Genomic DNA, 16266 nt, shown 5'->3' with positions numbered 1-16266 from the left:
TGCTGCCTGAGCCTTCTCTTATGTTTATTTATATTTAACTTGAGGGTACATCTTGGTTCGGCAGCTCAAATTGTAAGAATGTATGGATTCCGAACGGATCTAGTGTATGCTGTTTCCTGGTGTGGACATCTGTGAGCGTAAAGGCCCTAGGTTGGGTTTAGCCAACTGCCCTTAATGCTTGCTATCTGGTGAGCATAACTTAGATTTACGGTGATCGGGCACGGTTTGGAGTTCATGCAGGCACACTGTGGTGTCTGGAATTAGCGATCTCATTAATTCTTCTTCCTACAAATATTTGCACAATGTTTCCTATCTCTGAGATGTATTTTCTGCCTAGTGTGCAGGGACCATCCCAGCATCCTCCTGGTATGAACGGAGGGTGTTCTGGAGTCGCCAGTCTCTCCCAGCTCAGCAGAGCAGTGGCCAGCAGGAGGTCGAGGCGTCGAAATGTCCAAAGTATGGCTCAGCTGGATGATGTGCCACTGTTCAGTGGTTTTTCGCCACATTAGTGGATTCCAGGTTTCCCTGGCGGGCGAGAGACGTGGCCAGTGACGTGGCTTCCTGCGTGGGTGTGGTGACGAGTGGTTCCGGTCGCCTGGAACGCAGAGGCCAGGGGGGCGGGTCTATTGACTGGTGCTTCCATTTCCAGCCAGCAGATGACCCCCCCCCCCCCCTGCTCTCTCTGCAAGATGGACTAAAGGCAGTCGGCGACGGTGGAAACGGTCACCAGTCAGACTGAGGTAAGAAACGCACAGTGGTACCTTCTATTCGTCTCCTTATGGGCTGTAAGCTGTTTTTGTTATGTTCCTTCCTATGGGAGCCTTTTACTACAGAGCCAGAGGTTACTTCTCTCGGATCCTGTAGTCTGTTGGTGGTGTTTGCTGGCTTTGATTCAACACTGCGGGGGGCAGGTCTCTCTGTTTCTTTCTGATTGGTGGTGGTGGTCTGTGTGTTAGAAGCACCAATAAATGGGTTTGTGTTTTGCAGTAGGAGTGAGATGACACTATTTTGATTGCAGGAAAAAGTTTTGGTGAAAGTGAAACATTCAAACCCACCAGGTCAGAGAAAGGGCCCCTCATGCAAGAATCCTCTTGGAGACTCATGGCAAAAGACCTTATGCAGATCATGCATTAAAGATCTTGAGGAGGAAACCTCCTAACAATATAAGGACTTGATTGCTTCGGTCTGTGAGCTTGCAAGTTCATTGAGCTCTGCCAAGATGCTGCTGGTCCAGAGCCAAGCAGGCCAAATTGATAGTAAGCAACCACCATCTAGTCCCAGGGCATCTACCCCCCAGGCCAGTAGAGGTTTTTGGGCTAAGTACTCTACTCTTCTTTCCCTCATGGATTCAGAGGATGAGGTGGAAGTGTAGGATGACAGCTGTAGCTCTAGGTACAAGCTGTTTTAAGAAGTGGTTGACGACCCTTTGAAAGCTGTTGACACGACTCTTGATATTCAAGAAGAGAGTCCAATTGTCTGTCCATGATAAAATGTACCAGGGTCTGGATGACACCAAATATAGGGTGTTATCTGATACGGTCAGGAGGGAGTGGAAGAATCCAGAGGGGCCCTTTCCTTTCAAAAACCCTCAAAAGACGGGTTCCCTTTTGAAGACACAGTCGGAAGTGTGGAATAAAAACCCACAGGTAGATGCTGCTTTTTTGAAAGTGTCTCGTCGCACAGACCTGGCCTTTGAGGACATGGGGGTACTCAAGGATGCAATGGATACAAGGGCAGATTCCCTCTTGAAAAAAGCATGGAATTCCACGTTGGCCACTCTAAAACCAGCTATGGCTTCCATGGTGGTGGCAAGTAATCTGGAGTGCTGGGTGGAAAAGCTGAAGAGTCTCGTTGAGGCAGAAACATCACTAAAGGATCTTTTTGAAATCCTTTCCGTTAATCCTGAAAGCAGTGAAGTACATGGCCGACTCATCAGCCCAATCAATTAAAATGGCAGTCAGGTCATTGGCCCTGGTGAATTCAGCCAGACGAGTAGTCGGGCTAAAAACTTGGTCTGGCAACACAGCCTCCAAAATTTTAAATTGTGCAGCTTGCCTTTCTTGGGGGTTCTCCTTTTCGGTCCGGATCTGGAGACCATCCTGGAAAGGACAGCCGACGACAAGAAGACTTTCCTTGCCAAGAAGAAGCAGGCAGCTAAGAAGAATTTTCGTGCTGTACAACAGCCCCATAAGGGTAGGGAAGATAACAAAAGCCATTGGGCCCTCCAAAAGGGTAAGGGTAGAGGTGGAGTTATTTTAAGATCTCCTCGTGACCAACCGCCCAAAAACAAGTGACAGTCTGGTCCCGGTGGGGGGGGGGGGGGAGATTGTCCGCTTTCCTCCTACAATAGAGCAGAACATCTCCAAGCCTGTTTGTAAGGAATGTTATCGCTCGGGTTACAGTCTGGATTTCAGAGCCTCCCCCAGGTAGGTTTTATGTTAGAGCCCTGCCAAGGGACCGAGACAAAGCTTCCGCAATTGTGTGCCTATTTCAGGATCTGATCCAGTAGGAAGTAATCGTCCAGGTCCTGAAACATCTTTGTGGGGGAAAAAAAAGCCTTCAGAGAACTATCGGTTGGTTCTGAATCTAAAAATCTTACAGATCAATCCGTTACAAGCATTTCCACATGGACACAATGCATTAAATAATGAGACTGTTGACTCCAGACTGCTTCATGGCTTCGTAGACCTGAGGGATGCCTATCTACACATCCCGATTGCCCAGGCCTCCCAACATTTCCTCCGAATGGCTGTCAACCTAGGGACATCGGTCTGGCACCTGGTTCACTCATCTCCCTCCAGAATTAAAAAAAAAATAATGGCGGGAGCCCTAGAGCCGCTGATGTTTAGAGGAATTTCTGTCATCCTGTATCTGGACGACCTGTACTTTATGGACTCCAGGGAGTAAGTAGTAACAAATCTACAGATATCACAGATACACCTCAGGGACTTGGGGTGGCTCCTCAACTTGGAGAAGTCGAATCTAGAACCAAGTCAAGAAATTATGTTACTGGGCTATACGATCAATTCAGTCCTCCAGAAAGTTTTCTTACCACTTTCAAAGTTGGAGATAATCTTAACAGCAGTAAAACAAATTCAAACGAATTGTTCATTCTCAGTCCGATCAGCCTTGGCAGTATTAGGACTTAATACGGCATTGATCCCAGATATACAATGGGCCAGGTTTCATTCTAGGCCACTCCAGTTGAACATCCTACAGACTTGGTCACATCAAGTCTCACTGGAAAAAACAGATCAGACTTACCTCAAAGGTGAAACGAGCACTGTGGTGGTGGAGGGACTCGGCCAACCTGACGAAGGGTCTTTCCTGGGTCTTTCCACTAGACAAGCGGATGCACGTTTGTGTGGTTAGGGAGCCCACCTGGACTTTCTAACTTTGCAGGGGACTTGGTCCAATGCAGAAGCCCGAAGGTCGTCAAACTGGTGAACTAAAAGCTATCTTTTTAGGTCTCCTAGCCTTTCAGCAAACGGTGAGGGGACATCACGTTCAGGTCCTTTCGGACGATATGACTGCTGTAGCATACATGCTCAAACAGGGAGGAACCAGGAGTAGAGGTCTTACGGAACAAGCCAGTCAAATGTTCTCCTGGGCAGAAGAGAATGCGACATCTGTTGGCAATTCACCTAAAGTAGGGATCCTCAAACTATGGCCCTCCAGCTGTTGCCAAACTACACATCCCATGAGGCATTGTAAAACTCTGACATTCACAGACATGACTCGGCATGATGGGAATTGTTGTTCCTGAACAACTGGAGGGCCGTAGTTTGAAGAACCATGACCTAAAGGGTTCGCAGAATCTGCTAGCAGATGTACTCGGCAGGAGGAGGCTGGTGGAAGCAGAATGGAGTCTGAATCTGGAAATTTTTCTGCTTTATCTCCAGAGCATTGGGGCAGCCCCAAGTAGACCTGTTCGCCATCCAAAAAAACTCAAATGTTCCCAACTTCTTTTCTCTTCCCTTTTTTTCTCTTGAAGACCAAGCCATAGGCATACATGCGCTCGCACATCCATGGCATTACCAACTGTGCTATGCCTCCCCCCCCCCCCCCCTCCCTCTGATACCGATGGTCTTAAGCAAGTTCAGAGAAGAAACGATTAACGTGATCCTGGTCACACCGTTAAGGCCAAAAATACTCTGGTTTACAACACTACTAAATTTGGCCACAGATCCTCCATGGAAGCTGCTGTTCAGGGAGGACCTTCTAACACAGGGCTCAGTGGTTCATCTGGAAGCAGACCCGTTACATCTAACTGCTTGGCTTCTGAGGAAGATTGCCTCCCTAAAAACCAAGGGTTTATCTGATAAATTAGTAAAGACCCTACTTTCCAGCAGAAAGGAGGTAACTTGCACCATATACCTGAAGGTTTGAAAGAAGTTGAATTCCTATTGTACCCCTAAAAGCTTTTAGGTAAAAAAATGTATCAGTCTTTTTGAATTTGTCCATGACGGAATGGAGAAGGGCATGGCGGCTCTTTCAGTTTATTTTGAAAAGACTCTATCCAGAAACTTTAATTTCAAGATTCTTCAGGGCACTTGCACGAAATAGGCTGGTAGCCCTCAGAAATTTTCCCAGTTGGGACTTATCTATTGGTTTGCAGGGTCTCACGAGGACACCGTTTGAGCCCTTACACGAGGCATTGTTAAAAAAATGTAGTTCTATTATTTTTAGTAGCCATTACTTGGGCAAGAAGAGTCAGCAAGCGTCATGCCTTGGGAGTCACGGAACCTTTTCTTAAAGGTTCTTCAGGTAGACCCAGCTTTCCTGCCCAAAGTTTCTTCAAACTTTCACCGCTCGCAGGAAATATTGTTGTCCACTTTCTCCTCGACTCCTGCCAATACAGGAGAAGCAGCATTCCATACTTTGGACGTAAGGAGGTGCCGCCTTCAATTTTTATCTATCACTAAGGAAGTCAGAAAATCAAACGCCCTCTTGGAAATTTTCTCAGGCCCTCGTAAAGAGGAGAAGGCTTCTAAAAGCACTCTGGGCAGGTGGCTTAGATGGTTAATTGTGGACGCTACGGAGCTAAAGGAGAAATACCACCCTCAGGTACTGCTGCTCATTCCACAAGATCAATGGCAGGTTCCTGGGCGGAAAGGGCTGGTGCTACGCCTGATCAAATCTGCAAGGCGGCTACTTGGTCAAACTACTCAACATTTCTCCGACATTACAGGTTGGACTTACTGTCAGCCGCCGATTAAGCCTTTGGCAGGAAGGAGCTACAGGCAGTGCTGCCACCCTAGGCTAAGTTAATCAGCTATCCTCTCCAGGGTTGTCCTGAAAGGCAATTTGAGAAAGGCATAAATAGATTTACCTGTGACGGTTTTTTTAAGAGCCTTTCAGGACAACCACTATTTCCCTGCCTTTTGTAGCTTAGAAGTGACCCCATTTTGGAAAGTAGACACCCAAGCTATTTGCTGAGAAACATGAGTCCATGGAATATTTTATGAAAAATTGCAGTCAATACTGAGACAAAAAAGCTTCATATAAAGCTGCAAACCTCACCGAATGATTAACGGCTGAATATAGAAATGGATGAGAAAAAGAATATTGCGCTAAAATATGTGTATATCTTTGAAAACTTTCAAGAAATCACATCCTATGTAGATACAAAATTAATTATTAAATTTGTGATAAGTGGTACTAGTAGAAATCCCATAAGGACATTAACATTATAAAACCAGTTCTAAAGAATGTGAAAAACAGTGTAAATAGTAACTACTTCCGTGTAGTTGTGTGATGAAACCATAAGGTGCTCAAAAAGAGGGATTGCTGACAACACCACCACCCTAGCAATGAGGCTTAGCAGAACTCAGACCTGAAAAGGCACATGCCTCTCAAGTCGTGATTAGCTTTGTGGTAAATATAGCAGGTCCCTGCTTCAAAATGGTCACCAATGCGTCACGCAGTACGATGTTTCCAAAGTCTCAGGGGATGAGCAGCAAAGGAAGGGCGGTCATCAAATCTCCACATACTCGTGCATAGTAAATCATGGCAGAAAAAACTCAGTGTAATAACGTCAAGAGATATTTAATTGTGCATAATAAAGATTAAAAACACTTGTGAAGTAAAGGACAGGCTTATTCAAATTTTGTTGTGAAGAATGGTGTGATGTGGTTAGTAAGGTCCTCCTGACATGTTTCGTCCTCTAAGATGTCATCTGGGATATGGATACATACTAGCATCATCACGCTTAAATAATAGTAAGGTTGATTAAAGACACCAGTCCATCCAGTTTAACCTAAGTGAGTGTCTAGAATTGCCCCTATCCCTGTACAATGCACACTCACATCTGTCCCTGCCCTCAAGGGGCCCACAGCCAAGGTCCCTATTTATATACTAGGGCCAATTTTGAACAGAAGCCAATTTACCTACCTGCATGTCTTTGGATTGTGGGAGGAAACTGGAGTACCTGGAGGAAACCCACGCAGGCACAGGGAGAACATGCAAACTCCTAGCAGGTAGTGTTGTGGTTGGGATTCGAACCAGCAACCCTATTTACTGCTAGGTGAGAGTGCTAACCACTACACCACTGTGCCGCCCATGTGACCCCCAAACTGAATTGCGGAATTGGACGGAAGTTAGTGTCGCTTCCAGTTTAACGGATGTACTTCCGGTCAACAAACTAATTCAAAATTACTCCAATGCACAACTATATATATATATATATATATATATAAAATAAGTGTTCTAAAAGTTTGTTTTTGTCCCGAATATAATGGCTTAAACTCAAGCAGCTTGCAGATGTAAAGCAGCGGCCAAAGGAGCACGATCCACGCATAACATCACTTCCGCCCATTCATTCAATAGATGTGGTGTAGACCAATCCTTACTATGGAATGAGGACAGCGTCAGACACTGCAGAACAAACTGTAATATCAATACAACAACATCACTTCTGCCAGAACACCATCGCAAATACGAGTCAAACCTTGCTGACACACAGCAGAAAGACCCGGAAGCCATCAATGTTGTAGTCCCTTGGCTGGGAACATAAACAGTGATGACCAAATGGCTTAAAATAAAAACACTCTCCACATTGGGCTTGCATGTACACAAATTACCTCAAAATGTATTTACAAAGCCCATATTGAAAAAAGGGGATTCATTACAAAAAGGAATCATTGCAAAAATAATACTTTTAGAGGGGGAATTTATGTATAGCCCAAAATGGTTAATACGTAACTAAAAGATACAATAGAAATTGCTTTAAATATTTATTTTAGAAATATTTTTCTTGATACAGTTTTCACAGATATACAAGTATAATTTTAGTGCAATATTTTTTCTTTTCCATGGAATATATTATTTTTTGCCTCAAGTTGTGGGAAAATAACAAACTTTGTGAAATAAATAAAAATAAAACAAAAAGTTGTCCCTAAATGATATATAGCTCAAACATGCCATGGGCATATGTGGTATTACACCCAAAAATACAATCTGCTGCTTCTCCTGAGTACGTGGTTACCACATGAAGGACTTTTTGGGAGCCTGGCCAGGTACGTGATCCCGAAAACCAAGCACCGCTTTCAAAGGCTGATTTCACTCCTCACTGCCTATCAGTTTCAAAGGCCATGGAATGCCCGAATCGCACAACCCCCCCCCCCCCCCCCCACACACACAAATTACCCCATTTTGGAAAATGGACATCCCAAGCTATTTGTTAAGTATGGCGAATATTTTGCAGATCTCGCTTTTTGTCAGTGTTGAAAATTTTAAAAATAAATATATATATTTTTCTTGTCTGTCTTCATTTTCAAAAACAAATGAGAGCTGCAAAATACTCACAATGCCTCTTGGCAAATAGCTTAGGGTGTCTAATTTCCAAAATGGGGTCATTTGGGGGTGGTATGTGCCTTCTTGGCATTTTATGGCCTTCAAAACTGTGATGGGTAGTGAGGAGTGAAATCAAAAATGTATGCCCTTGGAAATCCTGAAGGTGGTGCTTGGTTTTTGGGGCCCTGTACGCGGCCAGGCTCCCAGAAAGTCCCACACATGTGGTATTCCCATCCCCATACTTACGAGAAACAGTAAAATGTATTTTGGGGTGCAATTCCACATATGGCATGTGTGAGCAATATATGTATTTAGTGACAAATGTTTATAAAAATGTTTTTTTTGTTTTGTTTTTTTTGTCATTATCCCATCACTTGGGACAAGGGGTTTTACTGCCCTGCCATTTTAGCACCTCAAGAAATTAGATGGGGAGTCGTAAACTAAAAGCTGTGTTAATTCCAGGAACTCTATTTTGTAGACGCTATAACTTTTGCACAAACCAATAATTATACGCTTATTGACTTTTTTTTTTTTTAAAACAAAGACATATGGCTGAATACATTTTGGCCTAAATGTATGACTAAAATTTTAGTTTTATTGTATTTTTCTTCTAACAAAAAGTAGAAAATATCATTTTTTTTTTTTCTGTCTTTTTTTCCATTAAAAATCGCAGAGGCAATCAAATACCATCAAAAGAAGGCTCTATTTGTGGGAAAAGACGCAAATTTCGTTTGGGTACAACCTTGCATGACAACGCAATTACCAGATAAAGCAGTGAAGTGCCAAATTGTAAAAAGTCCTCTCCTCTGGTCTTTGACCTGCCATATGGTCCGGGGCTGAAGTGGTTAATTTTGAGAGAGACTAAAGTCTTATAATATTTTTTTTTTTTTCTAAAAATGTTATACACAGAACGTGCAGTGGATTTGCATCGAGCAGCCCAGATCTTCTTGTCAAGCCCCATGCCAGTTCCCAAGGCCCCTCCCTCCTGTTAAGTGCCACCGCAGCAAGCAGCTTGCTATGGAGGCAGCCAAATCACAGCTCCCTGTGTCCATTCGGGCACGGAGCTGCAGCCTAGCCCTACCCCCTTTTCACTCTTGATTGTCTTTGACAGCAGCGGGAGCCAATGGTGCTGCTTTCTCAGCCAATGAGAGTCCTGGGCCGCTGAGGCACTCCTGTAACATTGCTGGATTTAGATGGACCTCAACTAAGTATTGGGGTGCTTTTTATCTTAATGGAAAAGAAGAAAGGTAACTGCGCTTTCTGCAGGGGCAACTCCATTCATACACCAGGTCCACTCTCACAGGTGCCGAGGCTCCATGTGTCCCAACACACTTCAAAGCAACCGTAGTAAGAAGATCCGGCAACACTGTAATCCTTGAAGTGTCGTTTATTGGTACATTAGTGTGACAGTAAAACAATAAAGCTGACGTGTTTCGGCAATAGCCTTAGTCGTAGCTGGTATGTGTGTGTGTGTGTGTGTGTGTGTGTGTGTGTGTGTGTGTGTATATATAATTTTTTTTTTTTTTATTACACATACATAAACATATGCAAACTCCATTGGCCCATGATGTTAGTGTCACAGAAAATTAGCATATTTAATTGTTTTTAGTAGGGATGCACCGAATGGGTTTTTTGGTGCCGAAACCGATACCGAAAATGACTGTTTTTAAAAAATATTTTTATACAGGAGATGGTCAGAGACTGGGGACATGGTACAGGAGATGGTCAGAGACTGGGGACATGGTACAGGGGATGGTCAGAGACTGGGGACATGGTACAGGGGATGGTCAGAGACTGAGGACATGGTACAGGGGATGGTCAGAGACTGGGGACATGGTACAGGGGATGGTCAGAGACTGGGGACATGGTACAGGGGATGGTCAGAGACTGGGGACGTGGTACAGGAGATGGTCAGAGACTGGGGACGTGGTACAGGAGATGGTCAGAGACTGGGGACGTGGTACAGGAGATGGTCAGAGACTGGGGACGTGGTACAGGAGATGGTCAGAGACTGGGGACGTGGTACAGATGATGGTCAGAGACTGGGGACGTGGTACAGGAGATGGTCAGAGACTGGGGACGTGGTACAGGAGATGGTTAGAGACTGGGGACGTGGTACAGGAGATGGTCAGAGACTGGGGACGTGGTACAGGAGATGGTCAGAGACTGGGGACGTGGTACAGGAGATGGTCAGACTGGGGACGTGGTACAGGAGATGGTCAGAGACTGGGGACGTGGTACAGGGGATGGTCAGAGACTGGGGACGTGGTACAGGAGATGGTCAGAGACAGGGGACGTGGTACAGGAGATGGTCAGAGACAGGGGACGTGGTACATGAGATGGTCAGAGACAGGGGACGTGGTACATGAGATGGTCAGAGACGGGACGTGGTACAGGAGATGGTCAGAGACTGCGGACGTGGTACAGGAGATGGTCAGAAATTGCACACTTGATACATGACACGGTCAGAAATTGCACACATGATACATGACACATGATACAATTGATACAATGCAGCCAGCCAGTGTCCCCTCACATAGCAGCCAGCCAGTGTGTCCCCTCACATAGCAGCCAGCCAGTGTGTCCCCTCACATAGCAGCCAGCCAGTGTGTCCCCTCACATAGCAGCCAGCCAGTGTGTCCCCTCACATAGCAGCCAGTGTCCCCTCATAGCAGCTAACCTGTGAAGAGAAGAGGAGGAGAGTCGCCTCCGTCGCCTGTTTGATCACAGCGGGGGAACATCACAGCTTTCAGTTCAATAGCTGTGTGTTCCCGGCCGTGCGCTGTCACGTACAGCCCCTCCCCCTTGTCAGGGCACTTTGATAGACAGATCATCCGTCCAATCCTACGGGTGATCTGTCTATCAAAGTGCCCTGACAAGGGGGAGGGGCTGTACGTGATGGCGCGCGGCCGGGAAAACACAGCTATTGAACTGAAAGCTGTGATGTTCCCGCGCTGTGATCAAACAGGCGGCGGAGACGGCTCTCCCGCACTATATAGATATAGCTTTTCATGATGGGCACACCATTTTCGGCTCCATTATCGGCCGTTTTTCTCTTTCGGCAAATTGCCGATAAGGGCATTTTCGGCCGATATGTTGACGCGGCCGAAATTTCGGTGCATCCCTAGTTTTTAGCCAACATGAGAAGGGGGAGAGAAAAAAAGTTAATTTGTTGAGCCAAGAAGTGTATAGAAAAAAATGCTACATAAGATATTAAGACCCTATTGCGTCAAGGAAAAAATGTATTCCTTAGAAGATGAAAATGTAGTCTTTTTATGTTCGGGTTGTGTTTTTTTTTTTTTTTTTTTTTTCCTCTCCTTCCTCCTTCCTTAGTGATAACACCACAAAGTAAAAGCGAGGAGAGAAAAAAAGGGGAGAGGGGTTCAATTTATGGCAGGACCAGAGAAGAGGGATGCAATTTGTGGCAGGATCAAAAAAAGAGGCATTACATTTATGGCAGGATCAAAAAATAAATATTCAAATTATGGCAGGATCAAAAAAAATTGAGAGAAAAGGAGGCAAATTAGCCAGAAAAACAAGCACAGATGGAACGTACTGGGACAAACGGGCAGATACTGAGGCAGGTGACAATGAAACCAAAGATGGGCTAGGTTGATTTAATTTGAGAAATAGATCCACGTCCCATCTGTGGTTCATGCCAGTGGGGGTGGGTACCCCAACAGGAAAATCTACTTGACTTCCTGTTCCAGTAGCCTTCTGTGCCTGTCTCCTCCATGTATTGACATTTTTTTTTTTTTTTTTATAATTTTTAGTGAACAATTGCATATTACAGATTTCCATCTACAGTCTTATCAAAATAAGTAGTAAAACCACTTTTAACACTAGACAATATAAGGTGACCTTAATTGACACGGATTATCTGCTTTCAAGATTCCTTTGTTCCATCATAAGTTCTACTGCTTTAAGTATAATCGGGTTCTATCCAGTGGTTACAGGGAAAAGGAATACCCCCAGACACCCCTTTAGGAGCACACTGTGTCTTTAGGGGGTAAACTCCTCCCGCCACGCTACTTATATAGTCTCAACTACTGAGTACTTAGTAGTAATGAAGCCAGGATTGCTGGATCTTGAAAGCGCCAACACAACAGATTGAAATATGCATAAGGAAAAGAGACAAGATAACAAACAAAAATAAAAAGTACAGCTCAGTAAAGACTGTTTCTAAACAGGTCTTCGCTGGGCTTTGGAGAATTTGTTCCATGAAGACCAATTGGACTTGGGCCTCATGCACACGAGACGCTGTTAAACGCGTGTTCAGATGCAGTTGGACTGCCCCTGAACTCATTCAATTTTATCCTATTTGTCCATGCACACAGTCTCGTTTTTTGCCGTTTTTATGCAGTTGCGTTTAACCTCGTTTTTCCAGAAGCAAAAAAAATGGGTTAAGACACAAAAATTTCCACGTTTCAGACGGAAAAAGCGGCACCCGCGTTTAGCCGCGTTTGCGTTTTATAAGCGTTTTTAAAGGAACCCAATTTTTTGCACCTGAAAACTCAGAAATATGATGTGAGAATGACATTTTGCGACCCGAGTTTGGGGGCCCATATCTTGGGTCCACTTATTGCCAGGAACCCCAAAAATGCAAAATGTCATGCACTTTTCTGCATTAGAGATACATGGTCTCAAAGTCAACTGTGGCAATGTAATTTGGTCATTTAGGGTTGGGTGTTATGGTAAGTGGTTATCCGTTAGGGTTATTGTTTAGGATTAAGGGTAGGGTTAGTGTAAGGGATAGGGTTAGCTGTTAGGGGTAGATTGTGTTAGGGGTTAGGGTTAGTGGTTAGTGTTAGGGTTATTGTTTAGGGTTAGGATGAATGGTTAGGATTCTGGATATTTTAATAAGGCATTAAAAAATATTATACTACCATATACAGCAGCAAAGAATTTAAATGTATTAATCAATACATATTTCACGATAAAAATATATTAATAAAATGGCCAAATAAATTTAAAACAATTATAAAAAATCTAATTAACATAGATTTGCTTTTAAATAAAACAATTTGAAACTAGAAAAAAATTTATAAATATATTAAGATTAAAAAAAAAAAAACTATTTTAATATTGTTTTATATTAAAAATAATGAAAACATTTTAAAAATTGGCACAAGAAAATTTTATATTTTTTAAATTGGATAATTTGCTATAAAATAGACATTATTATTTTTTTTAAATAAAGGACAGAGAAAAAAATTCATCTGTACGTCTATAGATAAATAAATTTTATAAATATATACACATACCTGATCGTTACCAACAGACGTTCCTCTGGTGACGCACTGTTTCTCATATTGTTGACCATGAATGTCAGACCAGGTTGTACTTTTTCTAAGAGCAGATCAAATGTGACAATGGACATCCGGCTAAAATTAAAAAAACTTGTCGGGGTAGCTGCACATACATATTTGTGAAATATCCAACGGATATTCGCTGTCCCATCAACGGATGGGTCCAATATCGACGAGCTCTGACTCTGGACCTCTCACGAAATTTGCGTTGATGTTGCTGTCTCATCAAGAGCAACACCAGGAGCATTTCCTGACATATATTCAATATGGGATCCATTTCAAAATGTATACTACAGAAAAAGAGGCAAATGCAAGTATAAAACTGCTCTCTATGCTGCTGCTGCTCACTCTGATCAAAATAGCAGAAATGGTTAATAAAACATGCTTTGAGAGCTTGGGGAGGTTCTACATGATATCTTTATAAACGCAAACGCAGCATACAAACGCTGCAAAACGCCCGTTTCTAAACGCGCGTTTCAGCTTTTTTTGAGCAGAGTTTTCACCTGCGTCTCGTGTGCATGAGGCCTTATATGCTTGGTACGTGCCTTCTCTGTTGGCTATACTTTTTTCATATTCAGCAATCATGTTCGCTTAAATTGAAACCTCCAATCAGTTTAGTCATTTCCATGGACTTAGATTTGCTTACTATCACTGAACGTGCTGATAATATGATAGGTGTAATTATGGATCTAATGGAGCAGGGATGATCCGCAATGTTTAAACTCAAAACTGCTTGTTCCACATTGAGTCTAAAATATATATATTTGGGCCTGTCCTCTGCTCCGTAAATTTTGGTCCGATGCATTTAACACGATTTCAAAAGTGACAAAAAGGTATAGATTAGAATGCACATATATATGTATATGTGTGTGTGTATATGTGTATATATATGTATATATATGTGTATATGTGCATTCTAATCTATACCTTTTTGTCACTTTTGAAATCGTGTTAAATGCATCGGACCAAAATTTACGGAGCAGAGGACAGGCCCAAATGTGAAAGAGTGCCCACTTGTCCACACCCCCTCCAGCACAGATTAGAGTTGTCCCCAGAAAATTTTGCTACAATGTATGGAGTGAAATACCACCCTAGCATAAGTTTCTGGTTTAGTGCTTCATAGTTTGAGCACCTGGAGTACTTATAGTTGCATTTAATAGCGTTTTTCCATTGAGCTTCTGAATAAACATTTCCTAACTCTTTTTCCCACTTTTAATAATGACTTATATTTCTGAAGAACATCTTTAGAGTGCAAAGAATTATATATTATTGTGATACCTTTGGACTTGACTTGAAGAAATTTTCTATTTTTTTTTTCTATGATGGAAATATGTGTCCACGTTTGTACTTTGAACCAGTGAAGCTATCTGTACGTAGGTAAAGACCTCCGTGTTTGGAATTTGATGTTTTTGCTGAATGGACGCGAAAGGCATTATATTGTCCCCTGTGGTAATATCTGCTATGTTAATTATTTTGTTTTAAGCCATTTATTTAATACTATGTTAGGGATTACCATAGAATGGATTCCAGAGGAATGGGGACTTTGACTGTGATAATGTGCGCTCTGAGCTGGTCTTAGGCCAAGCCCTGCAAGCTGCTTGGATTGTTGGGTGATCTTTGATTTGGCTAGCTGTAGGTGTGACAGAGGCCATAAGAAATGAAAGTGATCGAAATCTAGCAAGTTTTAATTGGCACCATGGTTTGACAACTGGTTTCGCAAACCAGTTTTTAATCTGGTCAATAGCTACTGCTGTGAAATAATTCTTTAATATTGGTAGGCCCATACCACCTGCAATTTTATCTCGCCCTGCCTCCCCCCCCCCCACACAAATCTCAATAGTTGTTTTTGCATTGCTATGAAGAAGATGGTAGGTATTTGAATTTGATAGTGCTCTAAAGATGTTAAGTATTTTTGGCAATATTAGCATTTTATATGCTGGGCTATCTTACCCTCACTCGTCTTGATGTCAGGCCAGGGACAGGTCCAGATCGCCATCACGAACCTGGCTCCTAACTTAAGTTGGCTCCTAAATTCCAAGCAAATTTGTTAAGCCCTTTAATATACACTTTATGCGTATTCCACAGCGTGAAGGGATTGCCACCCGAAGGGGCATTAATGGCAAAAAATTGTAAGTGCTGAGCGTATTGTTTCTAAATTTGAAGGTTGGGATAATACTTAAATATCATTACGCCATCTGTTTGCCCTGGTTTCGGCTTGGCCAACCCTACGCTAATGGAAATTGGTGCATGATCAGACCACGTAATACAATGTATATCTGATTGGATAATTTTTTGTAATAGAAATTTGTCTACTAAAAATAGATCTATGCGAGAAGGAATTTTGAACATTTGAAAAAAAAGAAAAGTCCTTCTCTGATGTTTGCTGGCCTCTCCATACCTCATGAAGACCTGACAAGGAGATGAAGCGGTCCAAAGAAACACTTGGATGCCGGGATTTAGCTCCGTCAGAAATGTCCATCTCCCTGTCAGGGATGGTATTGAAATCTCTGCATAGAATAGTAGATCCTTGTCTCATTGAAGATTACTTTCTTCCATATCTTGTTTAGAAACTTTAGTTGCTTTGTGTTGGGTAGATAGATGTTAACCACAGTATTTACGGCATTGTCAAGCTAACATACTAATATTATATATCGGCCCGAGCTATCCAGATGTACACCCAGTTCTTTAAATTGGACCGAGTCTTTGATGGCAATAGCTACCCCCCCCCCTTATTTATTTTTTTTGGGGGGGGGGACCGTTGGCCATTTAGACATGTGGGAACTTGTTGTGTTGAAAAACAGGGGGTTTGAGAGAACTGAAATGCGTCTCTTGTATGCAAAAGATATCGCTGTGAAGCTTAACCACTTGACCACTGGGCACTTAAACACCCTTAATAACCAGACCAATTTTCAGCTTTCGGTGCTCTCACATTTTGAATGACAATTACTCAGTCATGCAACACTGGACCTATATGAGATTTTTGTCCTTTTTTTCACACAAATGGAGCTTTCGTTTGGTGGTATTTAATCACTGCTCGGTTTTTTTTTTTTGTGCTATAAAAGGAAAAATACAGAAAATTCTGTAAAAAAAAAAAAAAAAAAAAAAATAAAAAAAAAGAATTTTTCTTTGTTTCTGTTATAAAATTTAGCAGATTAGTAATTTT

General features: G+C 42.7%; 1 protein-coding gene across 9 annotated transcripts in view; it reads left to right on the top strand.

The window, feature by feature from the left end:
- Positions 1–16266, top strand: part of POLDIP3 (DNA polymerase delta interacting protein 3) — a 606971-nt gene that overhangs the window by 41630 nt on the left and 549075 nt on the right. The window lies entirely within an intron of this gene.

This window comes from Lithobates pipiens, unplaced genomic scaffold (assembly GCF_037356315.1).
Source record: "Lithobates pipiens isolate NorthernLeopardFrog02 unplaced genomic scaffold, aLitPip1_a1.2 Scaffold_23, whole genome shotgun sequence".
In the NCBI taxonomy this organism is placed as follows: domain Eukaryota; kingdom Metazoa; phylum Chordata; class Amphibia; order Anura; family Ranidae; genus Lithobates; species Lithobates pipiens.
The sequence above is the reverse complement of the archived record's forward strand: the minus strand, read 5'-3'. Positions and strand labels throughout refer to the sequence as shown.